General features: G+C 40.5%; 1 long non-coding RNA gene across 2 annotated transcripts in view; it reads left to right on the top strand.

The window, feature by feature from the left end:
• The first annotated feature begins 7255 nt into the window (after positions 1-7255).
• Positions 7256-14841, top strand: part of LOC307224084 — a 153487-nt gene continuing 145901 nt past the window's right edge. For both annotated transcript variants that reach the window (XR_013842412.1, XR_013842413.1), the window contains exon 1: positions 7256-7530. This is a non-coding gene — a long non-coding RNA (uncharacterized lncRNA). The remainder of the gene's footprint in view (positions 7531-14841) is intronic.

Consider the following 14841-nt stretch of genomic DNA (forward strand, 5'->3'; position numbering starts at 1 on the left):
TTCTTGTGGCCCAATGGGGCTTGTTTGTTCACTGCTATTAGCTGCCAGGTGGTTCCACATAAATTTTAATACAGAATTTGCTCCGCCGGTCTGTCTCTTGGCACTGTTCTAATCTGTTGTCCACAGGTGGAGTTGGGATGTAGTATTGTATCTTTTGAGGTTTAGTGGGAACTGCAGTGCCCATACAAGCAACCTTCCTTATTTTAAGTTTCTCAAGAAAGCATATGTTGCTAAGCAGTGGTTTTCAAAATCTTGATCATTGCCATCTTCGGTCTTGTAGAAGATTCAAGTGAGTCCAGCTCTTGCGACTGAAGCAACAGTGACACATTCAGTGTGTTCTTTCTTTGTTGGTTTATTAAAAATGTTTGTGTAAAAAGGCTCACTGTACTGTTAGTTACTTGACCTTAAAAGTTGCACCTTTTGCAAGGGAAAAAGAGCAGTTTATCTAGTAAAAGTATGGATATTTTCTTAAAAGTTTTGGGTTGATGTCATCTTGTCATTTTGTACAAGCATCCTAATTTAGCAGGTGTAAGTGCAGATACAGGATTTTGTTTGTGGTTTTCTGTTTCGGAAACAGATATGACCCTGCATGTACAAGAGATTGTGGTGATGAGAAAACCCCCAACATTGAAAACCACATAAAGTCAGCCCCCACAGCACATTTGGTTTTTGTATAGGAGACCAAATCTACTCTTCCTTTTAGCACTGATCATCTATTTGGTGGGGATAGAAAGAGGAGAGATCTCTGAAAACAGCAACATAATACAATCTCCATAATGCTCATAATTTATCAAGGTACTTGGCTAATAAACAGGATCTCATTTCCGAAATCTCCAATTCCTTTTCATAAAATCATCTCTCTTTCACAAGGAAAAGAAGGAGGATGTGATATTTTTTCTTAGTATCTTTTGATATGATCCATTCTTTGCACATCTATTTTTCACTGTTGCACTCAGTGCCCCCTTGTGATTGTGCTTCTCATTTGGGAATATATTTTCACAATACTCACAGTATGTTTTGTCTGTGAAATGGAGTACAGTATTTCATACAGATTGCTTTTGTGTTGCTATTGCTCCTGTCTTCTGTATCTGTTCAAAATGTACAAGATGCCGTACTTTGGGCATATGATGAATATTGTAAAATGTCATTTGAGAATGCTATGATAGATGTGAAAAGTTGCATTTAGGATAGTACAGTGGACGCTCGGGTTGTGAACGTGATCTGTGTGGGAGGCACTTTCGCAACCCACGCATGGGTCACAATTTGGTGCTTCTGCGCCCGCGCGATTTAGCAGTTCTGAGCATGCACGAGCGCCAAAACCCGAAAGTAACACGTTGCGGTACTTCTAGGTTCGGCACGGTGCACAACCCAAAAAACACGCAAGCTGAAGTGTCTGTAACCCGAGGTATGACTGCGGTTGCGAATTGAACTTTGAGCGATGCCAATTATGTGATATACCAGTTTTTAAGAGCATTGCTTTTTTATTCATTTGCTTATAATTTGGATTGGACCTGCTTGTTTTCAGGCTTTCTTCTTTTTCTTTTTAAAGCCACAGGCTAGTCTAAAACAGAAGATTCAAATGTGAACACTGGAGCCACAATTATTTTCAGATTATGTAACTTGGTCAATGGACTGTTTGCCTTTTATTTCCTGCACAACTAATACTGTAGAGACTATTCAAAACAAGCAAACCACCAACCCAAGAAAAATTGGGTAATTTATTCCTAGCATTCAGTGATCGATCCTGGTTTGGTTTGGTTTTTTTAAAAAAGTGGCATGTTTGTTTGTAGCTGTTTTACTAGATCTATTCTTAGAGCTATTCACAACAACTGAACATGGGAAGCAGCAGGAAAAGCAACTAGAGAAGCCTAAGTAGCATGGATCTTTGCCTACAATCAGGCAGTTCTTTCAGCCTCTGCTTTTAAGGAGCACCAGAAGCTGGCACATGTTAATGCATGCTGAATGGTGGAATCAGCACATGGCTGAAGTTGCACATGACTGTTTTATCACAGGCAGGGAACTAGCACTTCTCCCAAATTGGATACTGTTGTGTGTCATACATATGGGCAAACACTGTAGTTGCTATATATAATTTTCAACCAGCTCTTCATATGCACAATATAATACTTTGAACATTGCAGTATGTTTAGTCTAAACCACACTGCTGGGGGATCAGTTACACTCCTCTTCTGTCTAATGATGAGTTCTGTATTCGTTTAGATCTTGCATGCTCCCACATATTTTCATGAGGGTAATGAAATACCCTGTTGCTTACTTGGGGAATTTATTGGGGAGTTCTGCAGGTGTTTTAGCACTGTGTGGTATAGTTAAGGTGTCTACCGAGAAGGCCAATGCCTGAGATCAAATGTAGCCAGTGTGTGATTCAACAGCATCTGGCAGTCACCCTGGCTGCCCCAGCCTTAGACTCAGTTGGAACCTTTTTCAGTACTTCCCAAGATAACGATATGAACATTTGAGGAAGGATCTCAAGCTCGTTCCTGTGGCCCATTGGGTTTATTTACAGCACTGCTGGTCAATATTAAAATGTCAGGCGGTTGAACTAATCGTATGGCTTCACCTCAAAGTCTCATTAGGAAAGAATTCAAAGGATGTTGCCACCAGGAACAAAATTGAAACTGAAGTGTTCTGACAGTGTAGGTAATGAGACACTGTGTAACTACGTCTTGGATCGAGTTTTGTTTTTGAATGACAGAGATTATGGTGCTACAAGAATGGTACTTGTAGTGCAGAAAATACTGAATTGGATGGATAAATGGTCTGATTTTGTATAAGTCAGATTCCTGTGTGTAAATTTAAATTTGAACCAGACTCCATGAGTACATTTTGTAAGAAAGAAGAGTACAAACAAGGTGTTGCGTGATTGTGGTATTCAAAGTCCTTTCCTAGTGCCAACAGCACAATATCTGGTTAGATTGTGTAGGTTCCCATGAATGGGAATGTTATGTATACAGCCTTCTATTCATTTTTCAGCTAAATTAAAAGATGGATATGAAAAAGATTCTTCTGTCATGTGAATTGGACTTAAACCTAGCCCTATTAACACAGTGGTTAGATTAAATTTTGCACTTGTTTTATGAATGTAATTGTTGATTTATGCAGTTAACTGCAACAGTATTTTTTCCCCCTTGGTGTTGGTGGTTACAGACATTCTTTGCAAGTAAAATCAGTAAATAGATTCAGGTGGGTGAGAGAAGCCAATTTTGAGAGGCTGATGCATGGCACCTGTAGGAAAGGGTGTCTGTAGCCTCCAAGCAAGTGATAACAAGGCTAGCATGAGCACCTGCTTGCTTCCTTGGGTTTTCCAGCAACCATACAGAGGTGCTGGGCTGCTGAAACCCACTTTGGCTTGAACACATGTTAACAGTAAGTATCAAAACTTGGTAACTGTTGATCACTTGCATGTTATTTAGAAAGCCCATGCAAAATATATTTTTGCCAAGAAGCTTGTTTCAACACTTTGCAATGGGTCTAAGCTAAATGAAATGCTGGTAAGGTGAATAATAACCAAGCTAGTGAGTTTTCATATTTTGACAATATTGGGCATTCTTTCATCTATGTAAATCAGTGGATTGGATCTTTTTAGTTTGAACCAAAACTGGTATTACTATAATGTTGGTTTTTTAAAAAGGTGGTTGAAAACTGGTTTTCAGGTCTATCAAAAGGCAAATAATTTAGGATTTTATTTATTTATTGTCAGTTTATGGTTTTACTAGCTGTACTAGTCTTTAAATCAGAGTTTGGGAACTTGAGGCTCTCCAAAAGTTGCTGGACCCATCGTCCCTGACTGCAGGTTCTCAGCATTGCTGCTTTAAGTGCTAGCATTTTTGTCTGTCTAAAGAAAAGACAGAGCTGGAAGAGGAGCTTGCTAGGACAGGTGCCGGATATGGGAATGAAATCTCTTTATATGGTTGACAGATTAATGTTCTGATTTGCAAAATACTTTTCCTGAAATGAACAACTGCCCTAGCCAACTTTTTAATTAACTGGCATTTGAAATAGCCACATGGAGCAGATATATTTCCTTTTTACTGTAGGCTTTTTCACACACCCAAGTTAGCATGTTGAGAATGTGGTCTGAGTGTATTGACAGAGTTTGCGACACCGTGGCATAATTGGTTTGAGGTGAGCTGCGCTCTGGGTATCTGGTGAAGCAATAACAGGAAGGCTGCAGGAGGTACTTGACTCTGCATAGATCCATCTAAATCGCTTTCTCAGAACTGATGTGTGAATTCATCCTGAGGCTCAGTGAGTGAAGATAATGCAAGGTATCAACTTATTGGCTGTGATTTATAGGTGCTGCCTTCCAGCTGTGGAGATCACTGAATGAAAGGCAACCAAGCTGTTAGGTTCTTTCCTTCTCCTTTTATAAAAAGTATTTTCTTTTGATTTCTTAATATATTTCATGCAACAATGCATTGGTTTAAATTGTGTGGCTAATTGCTGTGGGGTTTTTATATATATATAACAATGGTATTAATATGGAATTGAAATGTGTATAGAGGCCTGACAGAAATGGCTTGAAAATCCCTTTAGAGATCTCTGACAAGATGTGATGAGTTCTTACTCAAGATTGCCCAGCTAAAGTATCTGTGGTGAACATTTGAACAATTATTAACGAGCCAAAATGCTACAGTTCTGAAGATGGGGACACCAGTTATCTCCCCAAGAGAAGAGTTGAAGCTTACAGAGGCACTCCCATCAGACACTTCATTTTTGCCAGTTAATTTTCCACATCTCATCATAGTGACAGAATGATCCACATTATGTATTTCCACAAATGAGTGCTTTTCTCTTATAAATCCACTCTCTGAGAGGACACATCTTGGGATGAGATGCTGCGTTCTAAGTTAATGATAAAAATGGCTATCCATGAACAGAACATTGCTTGCTCACATGAACTAAAGGATTTATAAAGGCCAGTTCATTTGAATTCTAGAGCCACATTTCTAGAGCTTTATTTACAGTAAAATAGTAAAATATATGCATTTTACTTTAACCTTAAGAGTCCAGTAATGAAGCTATGAAGCCAACAAGAAGTATAGTTAGCAAAACACTGATATTATATATTTTATTTATATATATATATATATATATAGCCTTCTAAAACAAACACACACTAAATCAGAGGAACATTAAATGGAGACACATGAAGCTTTGCTCATTCACATGTAGAAGTAGAACCTGATGAAAGTTAAGGTGCTGGAGCGCTGCAGAAAGTAATAAAACATTCTGCATTGACACAAAGTTACCTGGGCTACACAGTTTAAAGGTAAAGGTAAAGGTACCCCTGCCCGTACGGGCCAGTCTTGACAGACTCTGGGGTTGTGCGCCCATCTCACTTAAGAGGCCAGGGGCCAGCGCTGTCCGGAGACACTTCCGGGTCACGTGGCCAGCGTGACATCGCTGCTCTGGCGAGCCAGAGCCGCACACGGAAACGCCGTTTACCTTCCCGCTGGTAAGCGGTCCCTATTTATCTACTTGCACCCGGAGGTGCTTTCGAACTGCTAGGTTGGCAGGCGCTGGGACCGAGCAGCGGGAGCGCACCCCGCCGCAGGGATTCGAACCGCCGACCTTTCGATCGGCAAGTCCTAGGCGCTGAGGCTTTAACCCACAGCACCACCTGCGTCCCTAATAAAACATTCTGCATTGACACAAAGTTACCTGGGCTACACAGTTTAGCCAGCTGCAATTAAGCATTGCTAGAAGTGCTTGCAGCTTGATCCTATTCATGCCTAACTCAAAAGTTCCATTGCGTTCAATGGGAAATGTCCCAAGTAAATCGCTTATGATTGCACTCCAAGTTAGATAATTAAGCAATGTACTGGCCCTGCAATTGCAAATACATCTTGTCATTGCAAGTTCTTGAGAGGTAAGTTCCTGATCATCCCCACAGAGCGGAGTGTTTTATGACCAATGTTTCCCTTTACGCAAATAGAAGACTGGGCTTCACCTTATGTCCTCCACTTGTAGAGAAGAGATGGGGAGCCTTAGACCCTTCCTTCTGGTGTTGCTGGAATCCTAGCCCCCATCAGGCTGCATGGCCAGTGGTCAGAGATGATGGGAGTCATAGTTCAACAACATCCAGAGGCCCACAGGCTCCCCATCCCTTTTGCAGGGAGAGAGTAAAACAGCCAGATCGTAATGTGGGAAATGGAGTTGGCCACTGTGAGAACAGGATGCTAGACTAGATGAGGCGTAGGCCTAATGTGACAGGCTCCTCTTAGGTGCTTCTGAAAGGCAGACTCTACCTAGACTGTACCTATATGTTTCATTATTGAATAATTGAACAACACACTAATTGTTGTCTGTATTACTTGTGGTGGTGTTGTTTAGTCATGTCCGACTCTTCATGACCCCATGGACCAGAGCACGCCAGGCACTCCTGTCTTCCACTGCCTCCCTTAGTTTGGTCAGACTCATGTTTGTAGCTTCGAGAACACTGTCCAAACATCTCGTCCAGTGTCGTCCCCTTCTCCTTGTGCCCTCCATCTTTCCCAACATCAGGGTCTTTTCCAGGGAGTCTTCTCTTCTCATGAGGTGGCCAAAGTATTGGAGCCTCAGCTTCACGATCTGTCCTTCCAATGAGCACTCAGGGCTGATTTTCTTCAGAATGGATAGGGTTGATCCTTCTTGCAGTCCATGGGACTCTCAAGAGTCTCCTCCAGCACCATAATTCAAAAGCATCAATTCTTCGGCGATCAGCCTTCTTTATGGTCCAGGTTTCACTTCCATACATCACTACTGGGAAAACCATAGCTTTTACTATACAGACCTTTGTTGGCAAGGTGATGTCTCTACTTTTTAAGATGCTGTCTAGGTTTGTCATTGGTATTGCTTGTACTTGGCCCTATTAGATGGCTTCCAAAGGTGGAGTTATGAGAGCCACAGCTGGTCTGGCCTTCAGAATTTCCTGCAAGATAACAAAGCTCCTCAACATTTGGCTTTTGGGGAGGGGGTTGTAAGGAGGATGAGGCATACATAATGCATCAAAGCCTTCTGTGGCATCTTAGAAGACTTCAACAATTGTTAACGACCTGTGTCTGACAACCTGGCCTTTAGTCCACAAAAGCTTATGCCATATAAATAAATGTGTTAGTCTTTAAGTTGCCACGGGACTCCTTTGTTGTTTTTGCTGCAACAGACTAGCCCTGCTGGAGGGGGGGGGGGAATACATAATACTTGTTACTTTCATGGTCAGCAACTTATGCCCGGATCCCAGTCTTTTAATTAAAAACCTTTTATTTCCACAAATTTATTCTGCGGTCGTTCTTCCAAGATCTGCCTTGGATTTCTAATGGGGGGGTGTTTTAGCAGGAATGTAGCCTTTTGTTACTATGAATAGTTCAGGGCAGATTAGCTGTGCGCCAATTTCCTGTTGCTTTTCAGAGCTGCAATCTGAGCCCTATTTGCTTCTGGCGCTTGCACAATAGAAAACAATGGGTGGCTTCTTTCAGGTTTCACTTCAGAGCTCTTAGGAACAGGGGAAGTGGCTAAAGCCCTACTTTACAGGTAATTAACAATAGATAATGCTTGCTTCCCTTCTCCCCCTCCTTTTTTTAGAGCTGATAAAAGCTTGAAAGACTCTTCTATATGCCAGTTCAAAAGCTGCAGTAAGTTCCTGCTGTCACTGTCTTTGCATTAGTAAATGTGGCTCTTGGGATCTGGCTGGAGCATAGGTTGGATAGAATTTTACACACCCCAAATGCAAAAGCGAGAGTGAAGCAGTTTGTTGGAAAAATGCAACACAACTGCAAGAGATTGATCTGCCTTGTTTGTTTGCTTTTTAAAAGTTCATCCTCTTGGAACATGCTAATTTATACTTAAACAATTGGGGCCTGCAACAAGGTGTTGCAGTATGTGTTTACTCAACAGAAGTGTTCCTATTCAGAATGTCTGCCAGTCATACACTCCTCCAAAATACTAAATTCTAATTTTCTGTTTCTCATTGGTATGCTGAATCTCCATTGGAGGAGGGGAGGTTCTCCAAGCATGTGAATATCTGTCTTTTGTTTCTCCCTGTTTGGTCTGCATTTCAGTCAGCTTTCATCACCTGCATTCACTATTAGAGAAAGTGATATGCAGTGCAACTTTGTTCATCAATCTGGTATCTTTTTTTTGTGGGTGCTCTGCTATTCCACTGCTCATTTTTAATTGTTTGCTGATCAGGTATGGGAAGAAAGTATTTACTATTATGTGTATTCATTAATCGGGGTTTTTATGTATACTTTATTTATAGTTGCTGGATGCTGTTAAACATCACATAGATAACTGGGTATTATACTGAAAACTTAATGAAAAATGTATTTCTGATCAGTGGTCAAATGGTTAGGGTGGGGGAGCCTCACTCTCTGAAATCAACCAGTTGTAGTCAACTTGTGGACCTTCATAACCCTCTGAAAAAAAAGGAGCAAAGAGGTTGTCAAAAGGTAGGGTGGCCAGAATCCTGCTCCCTCGAGCACTGACCCTGCTTTAAAGAGTTGATAGCAATCTCTAGCCCTCTGTGGCTCTACAGATATGCAGCACACCAGGCTTCCATCTATGCTACTGGAGTGTATGAGTTCCTGCACAGCTGCCTCTGTTGAAGTTGAACTGAATGGTAAAGCCACTGGTCCTGGGCATTTAAGTGGTTTATTTTCTGCATCCTGTTGTTCTTCCATGGAGCTGAAAGATATAAAATTGCATGGTTCTCCTCTCCCTGTCACAATTCTATCCACACAACTGCCCTGTGAGGTGAGCTAGGCATGGTGGCTGACCCAGGGTTACTCAATGAGTCTCTTAGATGAATAAAACTCAAAATTTATAGACAAGGGATGCGGGTGGCACTGTGGTCTAAATCACAGAGCCTAGGGCTTGCCGATCAGAAGATCGCGGTTCGAATCCCCGCAACAGGGTGAGCTCCCATTGCTTGCTCCCAACTCCTGCCAACCTAGCAGTTTGAAAGCATGTCAAAGTGCAAGTAGATAAATAGGTACTGCTCTGGCAGGAAGGTAAACGGCATTTCCATGCACTGCTCTGGTTCGCCAGAAGTGGCTTAGTCATGATGGCCACATGACCCGGAAGCTGTCTGCGGACAAACACCGGCTCCCTCGGCCAGTAAAGCGAGATGAGTGCTGCAACCCCAGAGTCGTTCACGACTGGACCTAACGGTCAGGGGTCCCTTTACCTTTATAGTGTCATAAGAACATACGAAGAATCTGCTGGAGCAGGCGAATGTCTCATCTAGTCCACCAGCCTGTTCCCACAGGGGCCAAGACAGATGCTGGTGGTAAACAAGGACGCAGGATTCAAGTACAAGAGCAGCTGTGGAGGCAGAGTATAGCCATCATGGCTAGTAGCCCTTGGTAGCCCTGTCCCCCAAGAATTTGTCCAATCCTCTTGGCCATCACTTCCTCCTGTGGGAGCGAGTTTCATGGTTTAACTACGTGCTGTGTGAAGAAGTTTGTCCGTTTGTGACATGTGCAGAACAACAAAATTTGGCCTGCATTGCAGCGTCAACAACCTCACCAACCTGAAGCTGGACACCTTTTTCCTTTTGCTATGTTTTCACCATCATGTTTTCTTTCAATATCCTCCTGTCTTTTCCGTGCAATTTTATTGCACCTTCACGAGACGAGAGCTGTGGTGTCAGCTTCACAACAAAGGTCGATGTAAATCTTAGTTTTAAACTTGAGCACGCTATTCAGTTTAAAGAGGTAGCAAAGAATGAAGTGAACACTCCTAATTGCACAATCCGAACCGCGTCTACTCAAAGTTGAATTCAATAAGAGGCTCAGTCCCAGGGTAAGTGGAGTTAGGCTTGCAGCCTTAGTAACTTTTCTCTTAAATTAGCTTGAAGGAAGGGAACCCAAATCTTTTTTTTTTTTTTTAAATAATATTTTATTGAGATTTTTAAATACCAATGCAAAATTAGTAAACAATGTAACATATTTCATAACATAGTTTCATAACTTCTTTGGACTCCCTCACATCTCCCACTCCCAATTACATCATTATAAATTTTTGCCAGCAATTTATCAACTTGTTTGCGTTCTTATGTCCCGCTCGTTTAAATATAATTAATAATTCTCCAAAAAAATTATATTTTCCTCAATCTCACTTATCATCCTAATTCCAACTATTTTAGTGGTGCTCAATTGTTTGTGATCTAGCATCCTTATTAACATTCAACCAAATTACAATACTTTTGTAGGTAAATCTTGAATTTCTTCCAATCTTCTTCAACCCTCTCCTCTCCCAGGTCTCGGATTCTGCCGGTCATCTCAGCCAGTTCCATATAGTCTATCAGTTGCATCTGCCATTCTTCCAGTGTGGGTAGATCTTGGGTTTTCCAATATTTAGCGATGAGTATCCTTGCTGCCGTTGTTGCATACAAGAAAAAAGTTCTGTCCTTCTTTATCACCCTCTGGCCGACAATACCCAGAAGAAAGGCCTCTGGTTTCTTAAGGAAGGTATACTTAAATACCTTTTTCAACTCATTATATATCATTTCCCAGAAAGCCTTCACTTTAGGGCACGTCCACCAGAGGTGAAAGAATGTTCCTTCATTTTCTTTACATTTCCAACATTTATTATCAGACAGGTGGTATATTTTGGCAAGTTTAACTGGGGTCATGTACCATCTATATATCATTTTCATTACATTTTCCTTCAAAGCGTTACAAGCAGTGAAGTTCAACCCAGTGGTCCACAACCTTTCCCAGTCATCAAACATGATATTATACCCAATATCCTGTGCCCACTTTATCATAGCCGATTTAACTGTTTCGTCTTGTGTGTTCCATTTTAACAGCAAGTTATACATTCTTGAAAGTACCTTAGTCTTAGGTTCTAACAGTTCTGTTTCCAATTTCGATTTCTCCACCTGGAACCCTAACTTTTTGTCGGAAGGGAACCCAAATCAAGGCAAAAAGCTCTGGATTATAACACTGGCCCTGGTCTGTAGATTTTGCTGTCCATCTATTCTCTTATTTTTTTTCCACGCTCACATCACCAGGTTATGAATGCCCTCCTATCATCTGTTAGGTGGAATAACTAACTTCTGTCAGATGTGATTTATTTCTTCCCTTCCTTCACCATCTCAGGGAGAAAATCATGCGTGTAAGGGTAGAGTTTTGTTCAATTAGTTTTTTTTTTAATGACGTTTTGGTTTGTTGTAAGGGTTGGGAAATGTTTGTTTTCTGAAATAGAGGAAGTTGACTTCTAGACACGATGATGATGTCTAGCATTTGTATTAATGACAGTGGGATGGAAGAGATGTGGGGTATTGTTTATTTCAAACAAAATGTGGATAGGATTTATGTGGTTTTTTAGAATCTGTTGACTGATACTGAGCATTATGTTGCTTTGGCTATTGTGTCTACTGAAGACGAACCATGTTACATGCTTTACAATCCTATCACTTATGAGAATATTTTTTATGTTAGTAGATGAACTTTTACAGCACTGTGAATTGATGTTGAAATTATGTACTATGGAAATAGTTTTTCACTCATTTCTTGTAGACAGCTATTTAGAAAGTGTTTTCGAATCTTCACTGTGTTCCTCAAAGAAACATCTTAAATTGGCACCCCATGTCAAAAGGGGTTATAACAACAGGTGGAGTTGTTCAAAGCTACATACTGAGTCCACAGCAAAAGTGGCACTGTGGTCAACCAGAACCAGGTCTTGGGATCCACTAGCATGTATCTTTATCATTGAATGACTGCAGCATCAAGTTCTGACCTGTGTATGGGCCCGCTCAGCACTTGCACATCACCTCAATCACAGTACTTTCTGATTGCATCAGCACGTGCCAGCCCCCAACTGTCATTTCTGCAGGAGTAAAAGTGACCCCCCCCCAAAAAAAAACCCAATAATGTACATGCATGTATGAATCAGCCATAACTTTGTGAACTGGACTGCACTGGTTCTTCAAAAACCATCTGCATTTCTTGGAAACAAGAGCTGTTTTCTGGTGTGGGGAAAATGGGACCGGGCTGGTGCCAAATATGCAGCTGTAAATCTCCTTTCACCCAGAAGCCTATTCCTTCTTAGGACACAACTGTGACCTTCTGCACCTGCATAACAGCAATAAATCTTCCAGTTTCAGCAGGGAAAGCAAACTTCTCCCCTGAGCCCTCTATGATGGAGAGAGAGAGAGAGAGAGAGAGAGAGAGAGAGAGTTTCCAGGTGGTGTTGTTTGGCATGTGCACCTGATTTCCCATTAGGCAATCTATGGTGCAGTGCTGGTAAGTGAAAAGCTAGTTGCCTAGATTTTATCTGGTCTATGGTGATCTTTTTACTTCATAAAACTTATCAGTAGGCAAGCAACCTAAAGTGATACTATCCAAACAAATCTAAAGAAGTCCTTACTTCTTCTTTTACTTGGGCATCCAAACCAAAGTTCCCAAAATACTCTATTTTTATATATATATATATTTATTAAATTTTCAAAGTTAATACGTAGTAACAGAAAAAGAAGAAAAAACAGAAATACAAAAATATAAACATACAAAAAGTTAAAAACAATTTAAAAACAGGAAAGAAAAAAAAGAACATGTATAAATTCCATTTACATATTTTCTTTTACCTTACTTTCTAGACCTCCTCATACCACCCTTATTTGTTCAGCAAGTCCTCACCATTAGATCTTTTACTTAGTTCAAATCCTTAATTTCTATCTCTTATGCATTACAGCTGAAAACCACTTAGCTGCCATCCAACATCCCGCTAACATCCCTTAATTTTGCAATGTTTCTGTAAATAGTCTTTGAACTTCTTCCAGTCTTCTTCCACTGACTCTTTTCCCTGGTCTCGGATTCTGCCAGTCATTTCTGCCAGTCCCATGTAGTTGATCATCTTCATCTGCCATTCTTCCAGAGTGGGTAGTTGTTGTGTCTTCCAATATTTTGCAATAAGTATTCTTGCTGCTGTCAAAGTTCCCAAAATACTCTAACCAATAAAACTTCGAATGTTGCTTTAGCATAAAAGCAGGAGATAATATTTTACATTTTTAAAATGTTACATGAAATCTATTAGAGAGAGAAAATAATATTCTCAAATTTATGAAATAGGTTTCTTCTCCAAATTACCTTAATTATTCTTTAGTAAACAAAGTATTGATGATTATCATAGCCTGAGCCTTAGGATAATGGAGAACTGTGTGCTGAATTCAGCCATAGCATTAAAGAGTAAACCAATATTTTAGCAAGTGACGTGCCCACACATAGCTACTTGATTCCAAGATTCAAACTGTGTAGACCAAACTTCCAAAGACTGTTGGTGTTGGAGCTAAACTTCAAGTCTCTTTTTAAAAAGCCTGCCTTGTAATGTTTCCCTTAGACCACTTGACTAGGGAATACATTTTCACTGAGGACTATGTTGGAAGAATTTGTGAAGCAGAGTTGTGGCCCCAATCAGGATAATTTGGGTATCCAGTGCTCTGTTGAGTTCTTCCTGACATCAGTTCATCAACCAGCTGACACAGTTCGTTAGAGTTGGAGAGGGCTTATCACATGACCAATACAGATGGACCATGATTATGATCCACCCCATAGCTTTCCATATTTTATTTATGTATTAAATTTTTAACCTGCACATTCCAAATACATTTCCAAAGATAACTGGCTAAAACAACCTTTTAGCAATTTAAAACTCCTAAAAGCAATAACCTACTTTCAAGCTAACAATTTCAGGGTTGCCAAGGACAGAACTTTCAGTTATCCAATGAATGGTGTAAACCGGAATGTTTTACTTTTCCAATGAAATCAATATTTAAGGTCTGCTGATTGTGTTGGGAAAGTTAAACACTCGCTAGACTCCTTCCTGTTGAAATCAATGCTGCTTCACTTTGACTAGATCAGAATCATGGTCCATCAGTGTCAAGCCTGCTAGTCTATCTCCCCACGCCACCCTCAAATATGGCAATGATAAAATTGGCCACATATGAGTTGAATAAAATTCTAAATGTATGGTAGGATTTTCGGTTTCTATCAAATGCCCATCCTAATTCAGACCATTTGTTCTTCCTGAGAGTTGCATATGCTCCTTATACGTAAAACTGATGTTCCTTTCATGTTTTCCAATGAAAACTCATTTGCCAAAACAAGTGATGCTCATAGGAATATTTGACACCGTGGTTGGATTCTGGGTAGTTTTTACAGTGTTCTTTTTACAATGACTCTCAGATAGGTGGGTGTTATGCCAAAAAATAGAATATGTTAAGAAAAAAAGTAATGATCTCATCTGATATTTCTATTTTAAACAAGGTGCTTTTTGATGCTTTACTAGACATGACATCACAGTTTCCTGTTTCATAACTTAGCTCTGCTGCACTGAGCCAATTGCCTGGGTCCCACAGCTTACAAGGGCTCACATCCCTTTATAAGAAAATAGTTGCCATTTACAAGGACTGAAAGGCAAAAAGAAGTAGCAAATGAGTTAGAAGCTAGGCAATCTATAATTTTTAAACAGCACCCAGTAAAAACCTGGTCAAAAATAAGATGACAACAAAATTGTTTTTGGCTTGACTGGGGGAAAAGAAAATTGGAAAGGATGTTGTCAGAGTTTTAGGCCCCAAAGTTCTTCTGCCATGGAAACTGCGCTCTCAAGAATAAAGTTGACGTCTTCTGGTGAGATGAGTCTAGCCTCCTTCATACTTTATTCTGGCAGTATGGTTGTTCACAATTTGTGGCATTGTGGCATCCTTGTCCATGGCCTGGTGACTGCAGCATCAGATGTGTGAATATGCCATTGCCACAGGCAGAACTTTCATAGGACCTCACAACACCTCAAAAAGAATGATTTTCAGTGGAATCAACAGATAAGTAGCCATGTGTAAGG

This window comes from Podarcis cretensis (assembly GCF_951804945.1).
Source record: "Podarcis cretensis genome assembly, chromosome: 9".
Classification (NCBI taxonomy): domain Eukaryota; kingdom Metazoa; phylum Chordata; class Lepidosauria; order Squamata; family Lacertidae; genus Podarcis; species Podarcis cretensis.